Source organism: Leopardus geoffroyi, chromosome C3 (genome assembly GCF_018350155.1).
Source record: "Leopardus geoffroyi isolate Oge1 chromosome C3, O.geoffroyi_Oge1_pat1.0, whole genome shotgun sequence".
Lineage (NCBI taxonomy): Eukaryota > Metazoa > Chordata > Mammalia > Carnivora > Felidae > Leopardus > Leopardus geoffroyi.
In genome coordinates this window covers 54,104,748-54,124,553 of record NC_059338.1, presented here as the reverse complement: position 1 = coordinate 54,124,553, position 19,806 = coordinate 54,104,748, and the positions used below count along the sequence as shown (strand labels likewise).

Sequence of the window (19,806 nt, the reverse complement as noted above, 5' to 3'; positions counted from 1 at the left end):
TTGTGGTGGATTCCCGCAGGGCCACCTTCCCTTGTTCTGCTACAAGTCAGTGGAGCTCAGGCCAGTGACGCTCACCTTTAGACTCTGTGGTTGTGGGTCAGCTGCTAGTCCCTGCATCCCTCCCACTTGAAGGAACACATGAAAACCCTCCAGATGGTCTCCATGAAGCATCCTCACTGGGTCTGAGGACACCATCTTATTACTTGCCGCTTGGAATGGTCAGTCTTGAGCAACCTGACTTCTGTTTTATATTTCATCATCAACTTTGAGACAAACACACTCACACATAAAATGCTAAGTAAATCAAATTTTGTTTATTAAATCAATTCATGGACTACTTTTTCAAAAAAAAAAAGTTGAGAAATTCTTTGTCATAAAAAATATGAGTAAGGTGAGATATAGTAACTATTTACTTTATGCTAGGTCAAATTATATACTGTTGAGGTATTGAGGACAAAACCTCAACAATGTGGTTATGTCTGCTAAGACTGCATAACCTAAATCTAATCATGAGGAAATGGCAGATAAAGACTCCAAATACAGAAATCAAATCAAATTATCAGCTTTCATACTGACAAAGATAATTGGGGGAATTTAGAGGCCAAATGCTAATGCCTGCTGGTACCTCACTCCTGAATTAATCAGACTTCACACCGGTCCCCACCCCCCCCACCCAGTTCTGTGCATAAACCATAGGCCTCTTAATTCAGGGGACAATGTCTCCTCTAGGAGAAAAGGACCCTAAAATACATGCGGGGCTCTGGGGTAGGCAGATCTAAAAGAGAAAAGAACCCAGAAAGGGCTGAAATACACATCCTCACAAGGCCCCCAGCAAAATTACAAAGATGAGCTTTGTAGATAGTTCCCCTTCCTAGGGAGGGGATCTAGACCCTCAGGCACAGGGCTTGAAGACGCTACAACATCTTAGCTGGAATTAACACTTTCCTCCAGGTGAGATATACTCCAGGTAAGCCTAGCTTTCTTCCAAGGCACAAGTCCTGAAAGTTAGCTGAGGAATTAAAAAAAAAAAAAAAGAAAGAAAGAAATTCCTTTTTTTTTTTAAGTGTTTATTTTTGAGAGACAGAGACAGACAGAATGTGAGTGGGGGAGGGGCAGAGAGAGGAGACACAGAATCCAAAGCAGGCTCCAGGCTCTGAGCACAGAGCCTGACACAGGGCTGGTACTTACGAACCATGAGTTTCAGCCCCCAATCACCAGCACAGAGAGTCAGCCTGTGTAAGTGGTACCCCTTCATGATCAATTCTTTCTCTCAATCTCAATCTCACTGAAGCTTTGAGTAGGACAGATTTTAGGGTGGAAATTCCCTTCCTTTTCTACCACATGGTTGAAAATTCTACTTTGATGGCCCGTGCAGGGATTCTGTGAAGAAGAGAAAGTGGATCCCTCTACGTGAGAGAGCTGAATACTTTAGAGGTATCCGTTTGCTGTCCATTATACAGGTTTTTTTTTTCCTTCTGGGTTATCATTTGCCTTCAATTTTTTTGACATTGGCCGAAAGAGAACTTTTTATGACTTTTATGTACAGAAAACTCAACAGCGTCCACTTAGCCCAATTTGGTGACCAGTCTTTAGCCTTTGCCTTCTCCGACTTGGCAATGCGAGCCACTGACTTTGGACCCTCATGTTGCCTCCCCAGTGACAGGCTATCTCATCATATCTGTCATTGTCACTGGCCCTGCTGGCTTCCACCAGCTTAGCCAGAACCCCTTTGTCTTCTGAGTTAATTTGTGTGAAGGTGACAGTGGTGCAGGTCTTCCAGTGAACCAGATGCCCCAGCCTAGTCTTCCCCTGTATGATGCCACAGGGAACCCCCATATTACGACACAGGGCAAGCAGGAAGACAGCCAGCTCAATGGGATTCACACCATATGCAATCACCACCAGCTGAACCTTCTTGTTTTCCATCAAGGTGGTGACAGCGTTAACCACAGCTTGAAGGGCAGGAGGCGTCTTAGTGGGGACATCCCCTTTGCTGGCAGCTTTCTTCTCAGCCCAGGCCAACGATCTCTGCTTCTTCTCTTCCTTTGTCTCTGGTCTCTTCCTGTGGGCCAGCTTAAGCAGCTGAGAGATGTTTGGTGGTCCAAGAACTGGGTGAACTGGTTAATCTGGGAGGCAGACACTGATAGAGAATAGCCCTTTGCCACTGCAGCCAGAGGTAGTGGGGCCATTTGACAGAGCAGGTAAGGTCCCTTTTGGGCTGGATGTCCTGTCTAATGCCAAAATTCTTGGGCCTTTTCTCAAACAGGGGATTGACCACCTTCTTGGCCTCCTGCTTCTTCACAACAGCAAGGGCCAGGGCCACCTTCTTCCCCTTAGCCTTCTTTCCTTTTGGCATCTTCGATGGGCGGAGGAGAGAGCCATTGCCTTCAATTTTATGTGATTTCCTAAATACAGATATTTTGAATACTTAGCATGTTAATAGAAAATTCAAAGACAATAAAGAATTCATTAGGAACACAAGATAAAACCTTTTAACATTTTTAGTTATTAGCAACTCACTCATTCATCGGAAAATTGAGTTTTGTTTTCAACTATGTGTGTACCATGCCCACTTTACTTCAGAATAACTTTGGAACATCAGATCTCATACAAAAATACCTCTAATTTTGTGTCTCTGAGGCAGTAACACGTTCATTGAGACAGCATATTTTAGCATCTCTCTCATAGATCTTAAGGTTTCTAAGAAGGTACAAGACTGATCTGATTTTCAAGAAATTATCTCACTTTTGATCTTCTCTGGGTTTTTCTTTCTTTTAAAAGACCATAGTCCCTTTAGATAATCTCTCCTAGAATTCAGCACATTTTTATAGACTATCAATACTTCTCTTGAGAACTTGTCAATTTTCATTAATCACAGAAAGCATATCTTTTCTCTTCACATATTACACACACTTTTTAGCGTGGAAGCTAAATGTCCTTATTCTGAACTATCTGGTCATTCAGGTTTAAGCGTATCTGTAGTATGTAAATAGCAATATTTGGCTTTTGCGTTTGAAGGCCAGCCTAAGAGTCTTAGTCTTAAAATAGGGACATTTGGAGCACTCAAATTAATTATTCTAAGCAATATGCTTAGTATACTACTATCATCTTGTATGCTATTTTTATACTTCTTGCTATTTCCCTTCTTTATAATCCTATCTTTTGCTGCATTGACTTGTATTAGCTTTTTCTTGTTTTCTAGAACTTACTGGTCATATGCCCTATTTATACTATTGTCATCTTTACATAATAGTTATCATAATAAATACATCTGAACCCATATTTCTGTATAAAAAATCAATCATGATTTCCACCTGTAAAATACGACCACCTCTCCCCTACCTATCTTACTAGTTTTAACTGAGCTCTCTTATCCAAACAATTATTCTGTTTTTTCTTACTTTATATATCTTATCTTCTAAGAAATATTGTTTACATTTTCATTGTGTTATAATCTTAGTAACAACTCTAAAATTTACTGGCCTGTCTGCTTACTGATTTTTGCTTTACATCCTTCTTCCCATTCTTGAGCTCTTAATTTTGATTCATTTCTAGCCTATTGAACCAAAAGAACACTTGCTAAGTCTCCATTAGGCTGTATATGCTATTGCCCCCACCTACACTTTCCTCAGCCTTAATGCCCACCATTTGATTGTATCCAACTTCCTACTCTGTGTTCCCACAGCACATCTATTGTACATACTTCTGATATGGAACTTATTTCATTCTGTGCATGCACTACTGGAATTTAAGCTCCTTGAGAAAGTGAAAATTAGTAGTGGGAAACCTCATTAAAATGGAGTCAGGAAGTTTCAGCAGGGGGAGCTCTCATGAACTACGCTCATAGTCAATTACAGACCCAACAGGAAGAGCCAGATTTGACCTTGCCCAGACTTGACGTTGTACATGGATACAACTCTACTATTCCAGCCAGAAGAAGAGATACTTTCCTCATTCCCTACTCCACCACCCACCCCCATCTCCCCACCCCTACAACAGTTCAGTCAATGAGAAGCCACCACACTTCAAACTCTTAGCTTACAGCAATGGACTTTTAGTTCATAACAGCCTTCTCAACATGCCCCTTTTCTTCTTAAAAAAGCGTACCTCTCCTTTGTCCGCCAGACTTGCCTACAGTTTTATGACAGCCTGTTTGTCCCAGATTGCAATTCTCTTTCATTCCTGAATAAACCCATCTTTTGCTGTTAAAATAACTGGCAGTTTTAATTTTAATTTTAACAAGAGCAATTGTGGGTTTTTTTTTCCCCCTCTGTCATTTCTGCTTTGTTTCAAGTTGGCTACAAAGAGTCTGGGAAGCAAAAAATAGAGACTCTGTCACTATTGAAAGAAGAAAATCATTAGCTGAATTATTTAATATTTGACCACTGGGAACATTTCAGTATTCCATGTGCCAAGCTGTAATGCTGAATTTGTAGACAGAAACATGGAAGAGAGAGAGCTGAAAGACATCATTCCCTTCTAGGAGCCATTCATCTGATAGTCAAAGCCACACTCTCCCATGTGAGGTACAATCAAGAAGAAGGCTGAGCACCAGACATGAGCTACGCCCACACTTAAGTGACAGGAGAACGGAGTGGGGCAGGTGGTGATGAGGAGAAGCAGGTAGCAGATTGAATCAACCCAGTGACGACAGAAGTGGTCAACAGTATCTAACAATGGAGAAAGATCATGAAAGATGAGGGATGAGAACAAAAACAAGGTCATTAGAGGTTGATGATCTTGTTTTCCATCTTTTATATATGATTAAGTCATCTCTATGCCCTTCAGTTGTTATTTAAAACCGTGAATATTTAGATAAACAAAACCTCTGGCCAGCCTGGGTACTTGCTGAAATGGGTCAATTAGCATATTTGAAAATTCAATATACTGTAGTCACATGCATGGAAATAAATGGTAAAAAGATTTTAAAAATTAATGTGGCATTTCAATCCCTCTCTCTCAATCCCCATAAAAGTTGCTTTAATAAATTAAATGTTCCATTCATATTTCTTATAGCATAAAAGTCTAATCACCTTTAAATGTAAACTTTATTTTTTTTTATTTATTTTTGAGACAGAGAGAGACAGAGTATGAACGGGGGAGGGTAAGAGAGAGAGGGAGACACAGAATCCAAAGCAGACTCCAGGCTCTGAGCTGTCAGCACAGTGCCCGACGCGGGGCTCGAACTCACGGACCGTGAGATCATGACCTGAGCCGAAGTCGGACGCTTAACTGACTGAGCCACCCAGGCGCCCCAAATGTAAACTTTAAATGTAAAAATCTTGTCATCAAGAAAAAAAGAATATCAGATAAAAAATATCATGTCAGAGTTATTCACCTATTTGCATTTAACCAGTCTATTGCTTTAGGAAAAGATTACTAAGGATTTGGAAAACTCCATGAAATCATATTCACATATGTGAAGGCAAAAAAATGTGTGTATATATATATGTGTGTGTGTGTGTGTATCACCCAAGTGTACTGTACATTGTACAGGCTCATGATGAAAGAGAATCTGCTTTTGGCGTTCACACTGATTCTTTGGCAATTTTCAAGGGCAAGGGCAAGAAGGTACTTCTACTTAAACATATAGTTTGTCACTGAATAGCTTATCAAGATTGTATCAGTTTTCTCTAAAAATCTTTGTACTCAGAGGAATTTCTTCATTACCACACATAACATGAGACGTTTCAGAACAAAGAGCTTTTTCAAATGAGAAATTCAATATCTAGAAGGAAACTTATCTTTATGGCCAAAACCATATGATGATTAATTTATTTGTTGAAATAAGTGTGTGTCAAGAACTAAACTATATTTAAGTGTGGTGTACATCAGTGTTTCTCATACCATCTATGGCAAAGGACCTTTTTTCCCTAGCCCATCATGATCTAATACCTTTGAAAAATATGATAAAAATAAGTTACTAAACAAAATAACTTAAAAAACAGCCCAACTTCTTATTATTACATTCCACAGAATAAAATTACTCTCTCAAGTTGCCCTTATAATGTTCTAAATACTCTCATTTTCTGTTCTTATCTATTTGTTGGCTACTGATAGTGGTGGCCCAGCCCCAGTCCATGGACCACTTTTGAGATATGATATTCACCATAAAACTGATACTCATGGGGCACCTGGGTGGCTCAGTTGGTTATGCGTCCAACTTTGGCTCAGGTCATGATCTCATGGTTCAGGAGTTCAAGCCCCGCATCGGGCTCTGTGCTGCCTGGAGCCTGCTTCGGATTCTGTGTCTCCCTTTCTCTCTGCCCCCACCCCCACTCGTGCTGTCTCTTTCTCTCAAATATAAATAAAAATATTTTTAAAAACCTGATATTCATGACATTATATCCATCACAAAATGGTTAAATTGTACAGTGACATCCCTATCCTGATTCTTATGCAGGACTAGTGACAAGGAGAGAGTATGTTTAATGCTTTAACCAACACAGGCGTTTGTGTCTCAACTCAATGGAGGCTTCCTTTGCTGCTTTGACTCTAATTAGGAAATGATCCTTTCAGTGAAAACAAATTCCGAAACCCTCCTCCTACTGGCACAACTAAGAGCAGACCAATTACAGAAGAGAACAGATACACAGAAAGAGAACTTGCATGGAAACTACACAATCAGGCTTCTTTTATAATCTGATCTAGGGGTGCCTGGGTGGCTCAGTCGGTTGAGCGTCCGACTTCAGCTCAGGTCATGATCTTAGTCTGTGAGTTTGAGCCATGCGTCGGGCTCTGTGCTGACAGCTCAGAGCATGGAGCCAGCTTTGGATTCTGTGTCTCCCTCTCTCTCTGCACCTCCCCTGCTCGTGCTCTGTCTCTCTCTCTCTCTCTCTCAAAAATAAACATTAAAAAAATTAAAAAAAAAACAAAAAAGAAGAAATAATCTGATTTAAAAATGGGCAGAGGACCTGAAGAGACATTTTTCCAAAGAAGATGTGCAGATGCTCAACAGACACATGAAAAGATGCTAAACGTCATTCATCTTCAGGGAAATACAAATCAAAACTACAATGAGATATCACAACTGTCAGAATGGCTAAAATAAAAAAGATAAGAAATAACAAGTTTTGGCAAGGATGTGGGGGAAAGGGAACCCTCATGAACTGTTGGTGCAGCCACTGTGAAAAACAGTATGGAGTCTCCTCAAAATATTAAAAAAAGAAATACCTTTTGATCCAGTAATTCCAGTACTGGGTATGTACCCAAAGAAAATGAAAACACTAATTTGAAAAAACATTTGCACCCCTATATTTATAGCAGCATTATTTACAATAGCCAAGATATGGAAGCACTCTAAGTGTCTATCAATAGATGAATGGGTAAAGGGGCACCTGGGTGGGTCAGTCAGTTGAGCATCCGACTTTGGCTCAGGTCATGATCTCACAATTCATGAGTTTGAGCCCCACATCGGGCTCTGTGCTGACAGCTCAGAGTCTGAAGCCTGCTTTGGATTCTGTGTCTCCCTCTTTCTCTGCCCCTCCTCCACTCACACTCTGTCTCTCTCTCTCTCTCTCTCAAAAATAAATAAATATTAAAAAAAATTAAAAGTAGATGAATGGGTAAAGAATATGTGATACACACGCACACACACACACATGCACACACCCGGGAACATCATGCAGCCATGAAAAAGGATGAGATCTTGCCATTCGGGACACCACCAATGGGCCTAGAAGGTATAATGCTAATTGAAGTAAGTCAGATTGAGAAATACAAATACCATATGACTTTCCCCATATGCAGAGTCTAAAAAACAAAATGCAGAATCAGACCTAAAAATACAGAGAACAAACTGATGGTTGTCAGAGGGAAGGGGGTGTTGGGGAATGGGCAAAATGGGTGAAGGGGAGTGGGAGATAAAGGCTTCCAGTTATGGAATGAATAAATCACAGGAATAAAAATACAGCATAGGGAATATAGTCAATGATATTGTAATAGCATTCTATGGTGACATGATAGCTATATTGTAGTAAGCACAGCATAACGTATGGAGATGTTGAATCACTATGTTGTACACCTGAAACTAATGTAACATTGTGTGTCAACTAAAAATTTTTTAATAAAAATATAAAGCATTGATTATCAAATTAATGGTTAATTATAAGTTAAATTATTTTACTAATTATTAAATTTAGTGTTGATTAAAAAATTTTTTTAGAGATACAGAGAGAGGTGGAGAGGGGCATAGGGACAGAGAAAGAGAATCCTAAACAGGCTGTATGCTCAGCACATAGCCTGACACATGGCTCAATCCCATGACCCTGGGATCATTCCCTGAGCCAAAATCAAGAGTTGGACACTCAGCTGATTGAGCCACCCAGGTGCCCCAAATTTAGTGTTGATTTTAAAATCATTATATTTGAGGGGCACCTGAGTGGCTCAGTTGGTTGAGTGTCCAACTCTTAATTTCAGCTCAGGTCATGATCTCACTGTCATGAGATCAAGCCCCATATCAGGCTCTGCACTGAGCGCGGAGCCTGCTTGAGATTCTCTCTCTCCCCCTCTGCTCTTCTCCCACATTATCTCTCTCTCTCTCTCTCTCTCTCTCTCAAAAATAAATAAAATAAATACTTTAAAAAGTCATTATATTTGAAATCTACTTTTAAGTTTCATTTTATCACTTCCCAATATTGGCAAGAAATCACACTTTAAGGATTTTAAGGAACTTACTTGCAGCTAAGTTATTTAGAAAGCAAAAAAATCCTTTCAAAAAAATTTATAGCAAAAAAAATGTTATATGGCTATGAAAACATTTTAATAAATCTGAAATGACATAGAGCTTCCAAAATTGTTTTAAGAGCCCTGCTCACGCTGAATAAACACACTGGCTTTGTTAGGTGAAGGAGTGAATTCAGAGGGCCCAGCTTGGAAAGATTTGGGGAGCAGTACTAGAACACAGATACTTCCGGGTTGACATATCATGCAAACAGGTGCATTGTGAGGGGCTTGGTGGAAGGAGCCACATTTCTAAACAGAGAATGGAGATGGGTCTAGAATTCAAGGAATCACATGTTCCTAACATCCCAGTAGGGAACATTAAAAACATGACAGGAAGAAAAGAATGAGCAGAATCCAAATCCAAATCAGGCAAAAAAAAAACAGGACCATACACTAGATCAGACCAGGCTGGAGGCTCTCTCCCTAACCACACTGAAGATCGTTCCTCTCAGACTTTCAGAGAGGGAGATTGGGAGTTTATAGCAAACTTGTGAATGATCTTTATTGTTGTTACATTTACTCATTAAAGTACTTCTAAACATATACAATTTCTTAAATTTCATATTGTGAATCCAATCTTTTAATGGGCCTCTCCAGGTATGATTATTGTCTTGGTCGATTCAGGCTGGTGTAACAAAATACCACAGACTGGATGCCTTATAAATGACAGAAATTTATTGCTCACAGTTCTGGAGGCTGAAAGTCCAAGATCATGGTGCAAAGATGAGTGTCCTCTTCTGGATCACAGAATTCTCTAGTAAGCTCACATGGTGGAAAGACAAGCTAGCTTTCTGGGGCCACTTTTATAAGGGAACTAATCTCCTTCATGAGAGATCTGTCCTTGCCACCTAATCACCTCCCAAAGACCCTGTCTCCTAATACCATTACCTGGAGTATTAGGTTTTCAACATATGAGTTTTGGAGGGACCATATATTCAGACCATAGCAGTTATGAATGGGTATGTAGACAGACTGGAAACATCGTGTCTTACAGCATTTGCATAGTACATGCCTTTTTTCAGTTAAGCTTTAACTTGAAAATTTTTAACTTTTTTATTGATGTATGTAGAGAAAAGGTCACAAACTTTATATGCAGAGTTCAACGTATGAGTGTTCCCCAACAGATCATAACACAGGATAATTGCACCACCTCAGATGGTTCCCTCCCAGTCAATATACCCCAGATGGAATCATTATTCTGATTTGTCACCATGATTAATTTTGCCTTTATTGAGCTCCCCATAATGGGATCTTACAGTATGTGCTTTTTTGTTCTTGGCTTCGTTTGCTCACCATTAGGTTTATAATGTTCATCTACCTTGTCATATGGTAGCTATAATTTGTTCTATTTTTATTAGTATTATAACAAAAATTGCATTAATATACCACAATTAATTTATAATTCTACTGTCGATGGACATCTGGGTTGTTTCCCAATTTTTTTAATAAAGGTCATGTACTGTGAACATTGTTACATTTTCTTGGTGAGCATATGCATTTATTATTGATGAGTATACCTCTGAGAGTGGATTTTCTAGGTCACGAGATATGCATATGTTCATTTTTTGTAAGTGGGTGTATCAATTTACAATTCTGTCAGCAGTGTGTAAGAATTCTAATTGCCTCACATCCTTGTTAACACTTGGAATTGTAAATCCTTTTAGTATTAGCCATTCTGGTGGGTGGATTTGTGGTTTTAATTTACATTTACCCAATAACTAGTGATGTTGAGCACATTTTCATATTCTTATGGCCATTTATATATCCTGTTTAAGTCACCTTTAACCAACATTGTATGGAATTATCTTTCTTATTGATTGAGTAGTTCTAATGCTTTCTGTGTTAAGAAATCTTTCCCTACTCCTAAGGTCATACAGATTTTTCTCCCATGCTTTCTCCTAAAAGCCTTGTTTTATATTTCACCTTTAGGTCTATGATCCACCTAGAATGATAAAGATGGCCCAAATTCTTTGCTGAACTTCTCATTGAGAGGCCAAGTCTAGATGCCACCCCTGTGATTCTGGGCCAGCCTTAGTGACTTACATGACCAGTAGAATGTAGCATACATATCATTCTGAGACTTCTGAGGCTAGTTAGAAAAAGCCTTACAGCTTTAATCTTGGCCTCTTGGAACACTCAGGAAGCTTTGGGTTGCCACCTTATAGGCCCAATTATTTGAGACCACCATGCTGGAGAAGACAAGTATATGTTTTAATTAATAGTCCCAGCTGAGCCTAGATTTCCAACCCATCCGAACCCACTGAGGGGCCAGATTAGGTGAGTAAAGTCACCATGGACCCTCCAGATCATCCCATCCACCAGCTGAATACCACCAATATTAACACCACATTGAGCAGAAGAATTACCCAAATAAACCTTACCCAAATTCCTGGCACACAAAATTGAATTATGATAAAATAACTGTTGTTTTAGGCCACTACAGTTTGGGGTGTTTATTATGCAGTGACAGATAAGCAGAACATGATGTGAAGTAGAGGGTCAAGGTTTCAACTGCACCATTTAAGTAAAAGATCATCATTTCTTCATGTCACTGTAGTAGTACTCTTCCTAAATCAGATGACTGCATGAGGGTCTGTTTCTAGATCCTATATTCTATTCTATATATCAATTTGTCTATTATTTTAGTTACTATAGCTTTATTAATAAGTCTTGATGCCTAGCAGTTAAAGTCCCCCAAATTTGGTCTTTGTCAAGATTGTCTTAGCTCTTCTCAGCATTTTTGCATTTCCATATGAGTTTGAGAATCAAGTTATCAAAATTCATTTCAAATCTTACTAGGGGCACCTGGGTGTCTCAGTTGGTTGAGCATATGGCTTGAGCTCAGGTCATGATCTCGCAGTTTGTGAGTTTGAGCCCTGCGTCGGGCTCTGTGCTGATGGCTCAGAGCCTGGAGCCTGCTTCCGATTCTGTGTCTCCCTCTCTCTCTGCCCCTCCTCTGTTCACACTCTATCCCTCTCCCTCTCAAAAATAAGTAAACATTTATAAATAAATAAATAAATAAATAAATAAATAAATGGAATCTAACTAAAAAAATCTGTTTCAATTGCATTGAATCTATAAATCAATCTGGGAAGAACTGCCATTTTAACAATATTAAGTCCTCTAGTTCATGACCATGGTATATTTTTTCATTTATTGCCTTCTTTAATTTCAATCAAGAATGTTATTTCTAGGCATTTGTTATTGTTGTTACTTTTGTTGTTTGATGTCACTACAAATAGTATTTTTAAAGTTTTATGTCCTAAGTTTTTGTTACTAGCATATACAATTTTAATTTACTTTTGTATCCATAAAGTTTGCTAAATTTGTACATTTTAAATATATAAATGGCAAGTTTATCTGTAGGTTCTTTTGAGACAAGGCAATTATATTTTCTGAGAAAAAGTTCCACTTCTTCCTTTCTAATCCTTATGCCTTTTATTTATCTTTTGTTATTGCATTGCTAGGACGTTCAACCTCTCAAGGCTGTTCAAGCAGAACCCAGTATAAAGAGAGGCTGTGGAATAGTTAATATTACCTCGGAAATCACACTGAAGAGAGTTCCCAGACAGCCTCCATCACATTCTAGCTGTGTGAATTTGGATAACTTACTTAATTTTCCTGTTCCTCAGCTTTCTTGGTTTTTAAACAAAAATGACAATGGTGGGGTGCCTGGGTGGCTCAAGTGATTAAGTGTCTGACTCAATTTCAGCTCAGGTCATGGTCTCACAGTCGTGATGGGAGAGATAGAGCCCCACATCAGGCTCTGCACTAAGTGTGAATCTTGCTTGAAATTCTCTCTCCTCTCTCTCTGCCGTTCCCCTGCTCTCTTGCTCTCTAAACAAACAAACAAACAAACATTTAAAAACATACAGTGACGCCTACTTCATAAAAGTTGTCATGAAGGGCACCTGGGTGGCTCAGTCAAGTGCCTGACTCTTGATCTCAGCTCAGGTCTTGATCTCACAGTCGTGAGTTCAAGCCTGGAGTCATGATTTCTTGCACCAAGCATGAAGCCTACTTTAAAAAAGGAAAAAAAAGGGGTGTCTGGGTGGCTAGGTTGCTTAAGCATCCAAATTCGGCTCAGGTCATGATCTCAGTGAGTTTAAGCCCCACGTTGGGCTCTCTGCTGACATCTCAGAGTCTGGAGCCCACTTCAGATTCTGTGTCTCCCTCTCTCTCTCTGCCCCACCCCAGCTCATGCTCTGTCTCTCTCCCTCTCCTTCAAAAATAAACATTAAAAAAAACTTTTTTTTTAAATAGAGAGAAAAAAAGTCCTGAAACTTAAATGAGTACACATAAAACACAGGGAACAATATCTGCCTCATTTAAAACACACATTAGCTATTTTCATTGCTTTAAATCCTACACATGAATACCTTTTTAAAGTTTTTTTTTTAATTTATTTATTTTGACAGAGAGAGAGAGAGAGAGCATGAGCAGGGGAGGGGCAGAGAGAGAGAGGGAGAGAGAGAATCCCAAGGAGGCTCCACACTGGCAACATGGAGCCCAACACAGGGCCTGAACTCATGAACTGAGATCATGACCTGAGCTGAAACCAGGAGTCAGATACTTAACCAACTGAGCCACTTAGGCGCCCCAATCCTACACATGAATACTTTAAAAAAATTTTTTTAATATAATTTATTGTCAAGTTGGCTAACATACAGTGTATACAGTGTGCTTTTGGTTTTGGGAGTAGATTCCCATGATTCATCACTTACATAAAACACCCAGTGCTCATCTCAACAAGTGCCCTCCTCAATGCCCATCACCCATTTTCTCCTCTCCCCACCCCCCCATTAACCCTCAGTTTGGTCTCTGTGTTTAAGAGTCTCTATGGTTTGCCTCCCTCTCTGTTTGAAACTATTTTTTCCCCTTCCCTTCCCCCATGGTCTTCTGTTAAGTTTCTCAAGTTACACATACAAGTGAAAACATATGATATCTCTCTTTGTCTGACTAACTTATTTCACTTAGCATAATATACTCCAGTTCCATCCACATTGCTACAAATGTAAGGATTTCATTCTTTCTCATTGTCAAGTAGTATTCCATTGTATATATAAACCACATCTTCTCTATCCATTCATCAGTTGATGGACATTTAGGCTCTTTCCATAATTTGGCTATTGTTGAAAGTGCTGCTATAAACATTGGGATACATGTGCCCCTATGAATCAGCACTCCTGAATCCTTTGGATAAATTCCCAGTAGTGCAATTGCTGGGTCATAGGATAATTCTATTCTTTATTTTTTGAGGAACCTCCACACTGTTTTCCAGAGTGGCTGCACCAGTTTGCATTCCCACCAACAGTGCAAGAGGGTTTCCATTTCTCCACATCCTTGCCAGCATCTGTTGTTTCCTGAGTTTTTCATTTTAGCCATTCTTACTGGTGTGAGGTGGTACCTCAGTGTAGTTTTGATTTGTATTTCCCTGACGATGAGTGATGTTGAGCATCTTTTCATGTATCTGTTGGCCATCTGGATGTCTTTGGAAAAGTATCTATTCATGTCTTCTGCTTGGGATTCTCTCTCCTCTCTCTCTGCCTCTCCCTTGCTCTCTTGCTCTTTAAATAAATAAACAAACAAACATTTTAAAAAATGACAATGATGCCTCCCTCATACAAGTTGTCATGAGGGGCACCTGGATGGCTCAGTCAGTTAAGTGCCTGACTTTTGATCTCAGCTCCAGTCTTGAACTCATGGTCATGAGTTCAAATCTGAGTTGAGCTCTGCACTGAGCATGAAAGTCAAAATAGTAAAAATTTTAAAAGAAAAAATAGGAGAATATTTTCAGGACTTTATAGTCATGAGGGCCTTTTTAAAAAGATATAAAAAGCAAAATTCAAAAAGTAGATAAACTTGACTAAATTCAAATTAAAACTTGTATGGTAAAAGTTACCATAAACAAAAAATTTACAGACAAAAGATCCAGAGTATATAAGAACCATAATATAATAAGAAAATGTGAGGGGCGCCCAGGTGGCTCAGTCGGTTGAGCGTCCGACTTTGGCTCAGGTCATGATCTCACAGTTCGTGAGTTCGAGCCCCACGTCGGGCTCTGTGCTGACAGCTCAGAGCCTGGAGCCTGCTTTGGATTCTGTGTCTCCCTCTCTCTCTTGCCCCATCCCCACTCATGCTCTGCCTCTCTCTGTCTTAAAAATAAAAACATTTTTAAAAATTAAAAAAAAAAAAAAGAAAAGATGAACATACCAAGTGAAAAACACGTCCAGGATATGAATAGGCAAGTCATAGAAGAAGAAATACAAACAGTAAACAGGTAAAGATGTTCAATTTTCACTGATAGCCAAAAATTTTAAATAGACTAATTAAAACAACACTATGATTACTATGTCACCTACCAGATTAGCCACAATTGATTTGTTTGATATTCTTAAGTGTTATCAGTGGTATGAAGAAATGGGTAATCTTATATACATTACTGGCTACTTTGGAGAATAATTTGGCACATCTATGAATGTGTTTAAATGTACATTCTGTGATCCAGTAAGACTCCTTCAAAGGATGTATCTATAGAAACCACTCTACCTGTGCAAAAGAGGGCTGTACCTCAAGGCTCCTTGGGGTGTTTTAAAATAACAAAACTTGGAAGCAAACTAACCTCCACACACAGGAAAATGACAAAGTAAATCACAACCTATCTGCTAAGCAGTTTAAAAGAATGAGGTAGTTTCTAAGTATTGGGATAGAAAAGTCTCCAAGGGAAATCATGGAGAAAAAAGAGTAAGTGACTGGATGATCCAGTATAATATATTTTGTTAAACACAAGTTTACACAAAACAATATTATATATGTTCCCCACGGACATGTATATGATGTAAATGCATAGGAAAATCCATGGATGATATCTGTATGATAGCATCACACCAAAATATGATCCAGGTTGAACCTGTGTGGCCATCTGGTAACTCTATGTACCTCTACTGCAGGTGCTAGGATCAAAGATGATCATGGGGACTTTTTAGCCTTATGTAGAATAACACTTTATTTTTTCTAGGAGATGTAGTTAATAATTACATATGTAATTAAAATATAATCTTTAAAAGTAAGCAACTAGAATGGAAGAAAGTACTCCATCCATAATAGCAACAAAATACAAGAAATATCTAAGCATATCTTTTTTTCAAAACCGATTTTATTTTCTTTTTAAAGTTTTTTGTGTGTGTGTGTGTGTGTGTGAGAGAGAGAGAGAGAGAGAGAATGAGTGAGGAAGGGCAGAGAGAGAGGGAGAGAGAAAGAATCTTGGGCAGGCTTCACACTGTTAGCAACAGAGCCCAAAGCTGGGCTCAATCTCACAAACTGTGAGATCCTCATGACGTGAGCTGAAACCAAGAGTCGGACACCTAATTGACTGAGCCACCCAGGGGCCGAACACACACAGTTTTTTTTTTTGTTTTTTTTTTTTGTTTGTTTTTTTATTTTTTTTTTTTCAACGTTTATTTATTTTTGGGACAGAGAGAGACAGAGCATGAACGGGGGAGGGGCAGAGAGAGAGGGAGACACAGAATCGGAAACAGGCTCCAGGCTCTCAGCCATCAGCCCAGAGCCTGACGCGGGGCTCGAACTCCCGGACCGCGAGATCGTGACCTGGCTGAAGTCGGACGCTTAACCGACTGCGCCACCCAGGCGCCCCTACACACAGTTTTTTTTTTTTTTTTTTTTTTTTTTTTTTTTTAACGTTTATTTATTTTTGAGACAGAGAGAGACAGAGCATGAACGGGGGAGGGGCAGAGAGAGAGGGAGACACAGAATCGGAAACAGGCTCCAGGCTCTGAGCCATCAGCCCAGAGCCCGACGCGGGGCTCGAACTCACGGACGGCGAGATCGTGACCTGGCTGAAGTCGGACGCCTAACCGACTGCGCCACCCAGGCGCCCCTACACACAGTTTTTTTAATGAAGGATCACAAATCACTGGAAAAGAAAAAGATTACTCCAATACATGGTAGTTGGAGAATTGGTTGGCTATTTGTTAAATACAGATTTTCATAAATTTCAATTTTCAAATCAGACATGTATAACATATTACAGTGGTTTAAAGAGTCATTCTAAAATGTATCAATCACTAAGACTAGAAGCATCAATATGAGGTTGATTACTCATTTTAAAACAGTGGAAAGCCATTCCCCTTCCTCCTCCCTTTCCTTTCCTCCCTGAACAATTCAGTCCTAAAGCTGTTAGGTCACTGTAGGGCAAAGCAAAGAGTCATTCTCAAGTTCAGAGAAGTAGAAGAGAATAGAAAATTCACAGATGGGGCACCTGGCTCAGTCGGTTGAGCATCTGACTCTTGATTTCAGCTCAGGTCATGATCCCAGGGTTGTGGAATCAAGCCCCCTCATCAGGTTCCACACTTATCTTAAGATTCTCTCTCTGTCTCTCTCTCTCTCTCTCTCTCTCTCTCCCTCTGCCCCCCTCCTCTGCTCTCTCTCTCTCAAAATAATAATAATAAATTAAATGAAAATGAAAAAAAATTCACAGAGAAATTCAATAACTAACAAAATATATTTTTCACATTTCAGCCTCATCAGTATCTAAAAATATGTATATTAAATATTGAGATATATTTTGACATATTAAAAAACTTTAATGGGAATATCCAATTCTGGCAAGGGTTAGGAAACAAGAATTTGTATACAAAGCTGTTAAAAATCTTTCAGAAACCAATCTGGCTATATGAACGAAGAGACTTAAAATATTTTGTGCCTTAGGGGTGCCTGCATGGCTCAGGTGATTGAGCGTCTGACTTCAGCTCAGGTCATGATCACTCCCAGTTCGTGAGTTGAAGTCCATGAGTTTGAGTCCCACATTGGGCCCTGTGCTGACAGCTCAGAGCCTGGAGCCCACTCCAGGATTCTGTGTCTCCCTTTCTCCCTGCCCCTCCCCAGCTCATACTCTCTCTCTCTCTCAAAAATAAACAAACATTAATATATGTGCCTTAGTATTAAATATTAATATTAAATATTAATGTTTATTAAATATGTGTTGTGCCATTTGACTTAGTAATTACATGTACGGAAAGCTATTTTTGAGGAAAGACTGTGAAATACCAAAAAGAAAAATGCCTTAGATGTAAAGATGTTCACCAGAGCATTTTTATAGCAATTAAAATATTGGAAAACAACATAAGTGTCTAATAACAGGTAAACAGTTGTATAAAGTATAGGCTATTTAGTAAAGGAACTATTATGCATCCTAAAACTATGCTTAAAAAAAGCTACAAAAAATGCTTATGCTATAACAGTTTTAAAAAGCACAGTGAAAATAGAGTCTGATACCATCATAACAATGTATAAAATGCAAAAACAATAGAAAAATGAAACAAAGTTAAATAAAACTGTCTTTTAAAGTAGAACTTTGGGGGATTTTTCCCCTTTCAAACAAGTGGAAAATCAAATTTCACAGCTGTAGCAAATTTGATGTAATTTGAGCAACTTGTTTAGTTCAACAAGCAAGTATTGGGACCAATGCCAAGCAGTACCCTAGGACCTATTATCTGGAAAGCAGCATTCTGTATTACTACTAAGAAATTTCAAAAGGAAAACATGTGTTTTCACCATGAGGCATTTGTCTTTACAGAAAGAAAGAAAGAAAGAAAGAAAGAAAGAAAGAAAGAAAGAAAAAGGAAGAAAGAAAGAAAGAAAGAGAGAGAAGGAGAGAAAGGGAGAGAGAAGGAGAGAGAAGGAGAGAGAGGGAGAAGGAGGGAGGAAAAGAGGAAGGAAGGAAAGAAGGGAAGAAAGAAGGAAAAGAGAGAGAAGGAGGGAGTGTGGGAGGGGGAAGGAGAAAGCAAGCTAGTAGGAGCATTTTGCTGAATGATCCCAGACTTACAAGTTAGTTCTGCACTTCCTCAAAAATACCATCATCATGTGCAAGCCAGATAGCTTTCCCAAAACAAGTGTAACCAGTGTTGCACACATTCTATTCATCATCTTTTAATGACATTTATTTCATATCTACACATTGCCCCCATCCATGGGATTTGTTTAGGATATAGAAGAATAAGACTAGCACTTTCAAAAATGAAACTGTCAAAATAAAAATACAAAATAAATAAATAAATAAATAAATAAACCAAATTTGGAGAAAAATATGGAAACCCTGAAACACCAACCCACCTTGTTGATCAGGAATATTCATAACTGTTCAAAACCAATTCAGCATACCTAAAAATAATTATCAATTATAATAATAATTAATAATTAATACTGATGTTAATTATTCTTTCACATGATTTTCATTTTGCATCACATGATGTTAATATGTGGTATTAATTAACAATATCAATCACATATTATTATGTAATTTGTAAAATGTGATTAAAAACTATCAACATTAAATACTAATTGAACACGAACTAAGCTTTTACACAATTTTTTTCATTTAGTCTTCACAAAAGCTGATGTCATTAATCAAAATACAAGAGTTGATATTATTACCTCATTTTACAAATGAGGAAGCTGAGGCTCAAAGAGGCTACCTAATTTGCATAAGGCCAACCGTCTAGAAAAGGCCAAGGCATTTTCACACATATAGAAAAGCCAGATTGTGACAGACCTTCGAGCCATGCTCTGTGCCTCAGCACACTGCCTCCCTTTGAAAGTCGAGCTCCTGGAACAGTGGTGGTGAAAAGTAAACCCTGACTAATCATAATAATCACTGATTACAACATGCTTTCAATATGGTGAGTTAAAGTCTGGTACCTAGTCATAGTTGAATTGTATTTCCAAGGTGAAGAATTTAACTAAAATCTTAAGTTTAGATATACTCTTACCCCTACCTAGCAAATTCAGGCTCTTTCCTTTCACACCCTACTTTAAAAAGACACACTACATTTTCTCTTTTCAAAACCCAGAAGGCAAAATAATTAACAGAGTCTCAGAAATGGGTTGCCTTTCAGATGCTTATTTTAGTACTTCTAGTTTTCCAATCTAGTCTCAATAACAATTAGCACAAACTTCTGTTCTGAAGGGCAGTACTGTATTTTGGGTTTCCTGGAAACCACCACTGCCAAGGCAGCACACACAATGTTATCACGATGACGCATCTTCAAGAGGAAGTGAACAAGT

General features: G+C 38.8%; 1 pseudogene; it reads right to left on the bottom strand.

Annotated features, from left to right (window-relative positions):
* Positions 1 to 292: 292 nt before the first annotated feature.
* Positions 293 to 18,912, bottom strand: LOC123585078 (annotated as a pseudogene).
* Between the last annotated feature and the right edge of the window lie 894 nt (positions 18,913 to 19,806).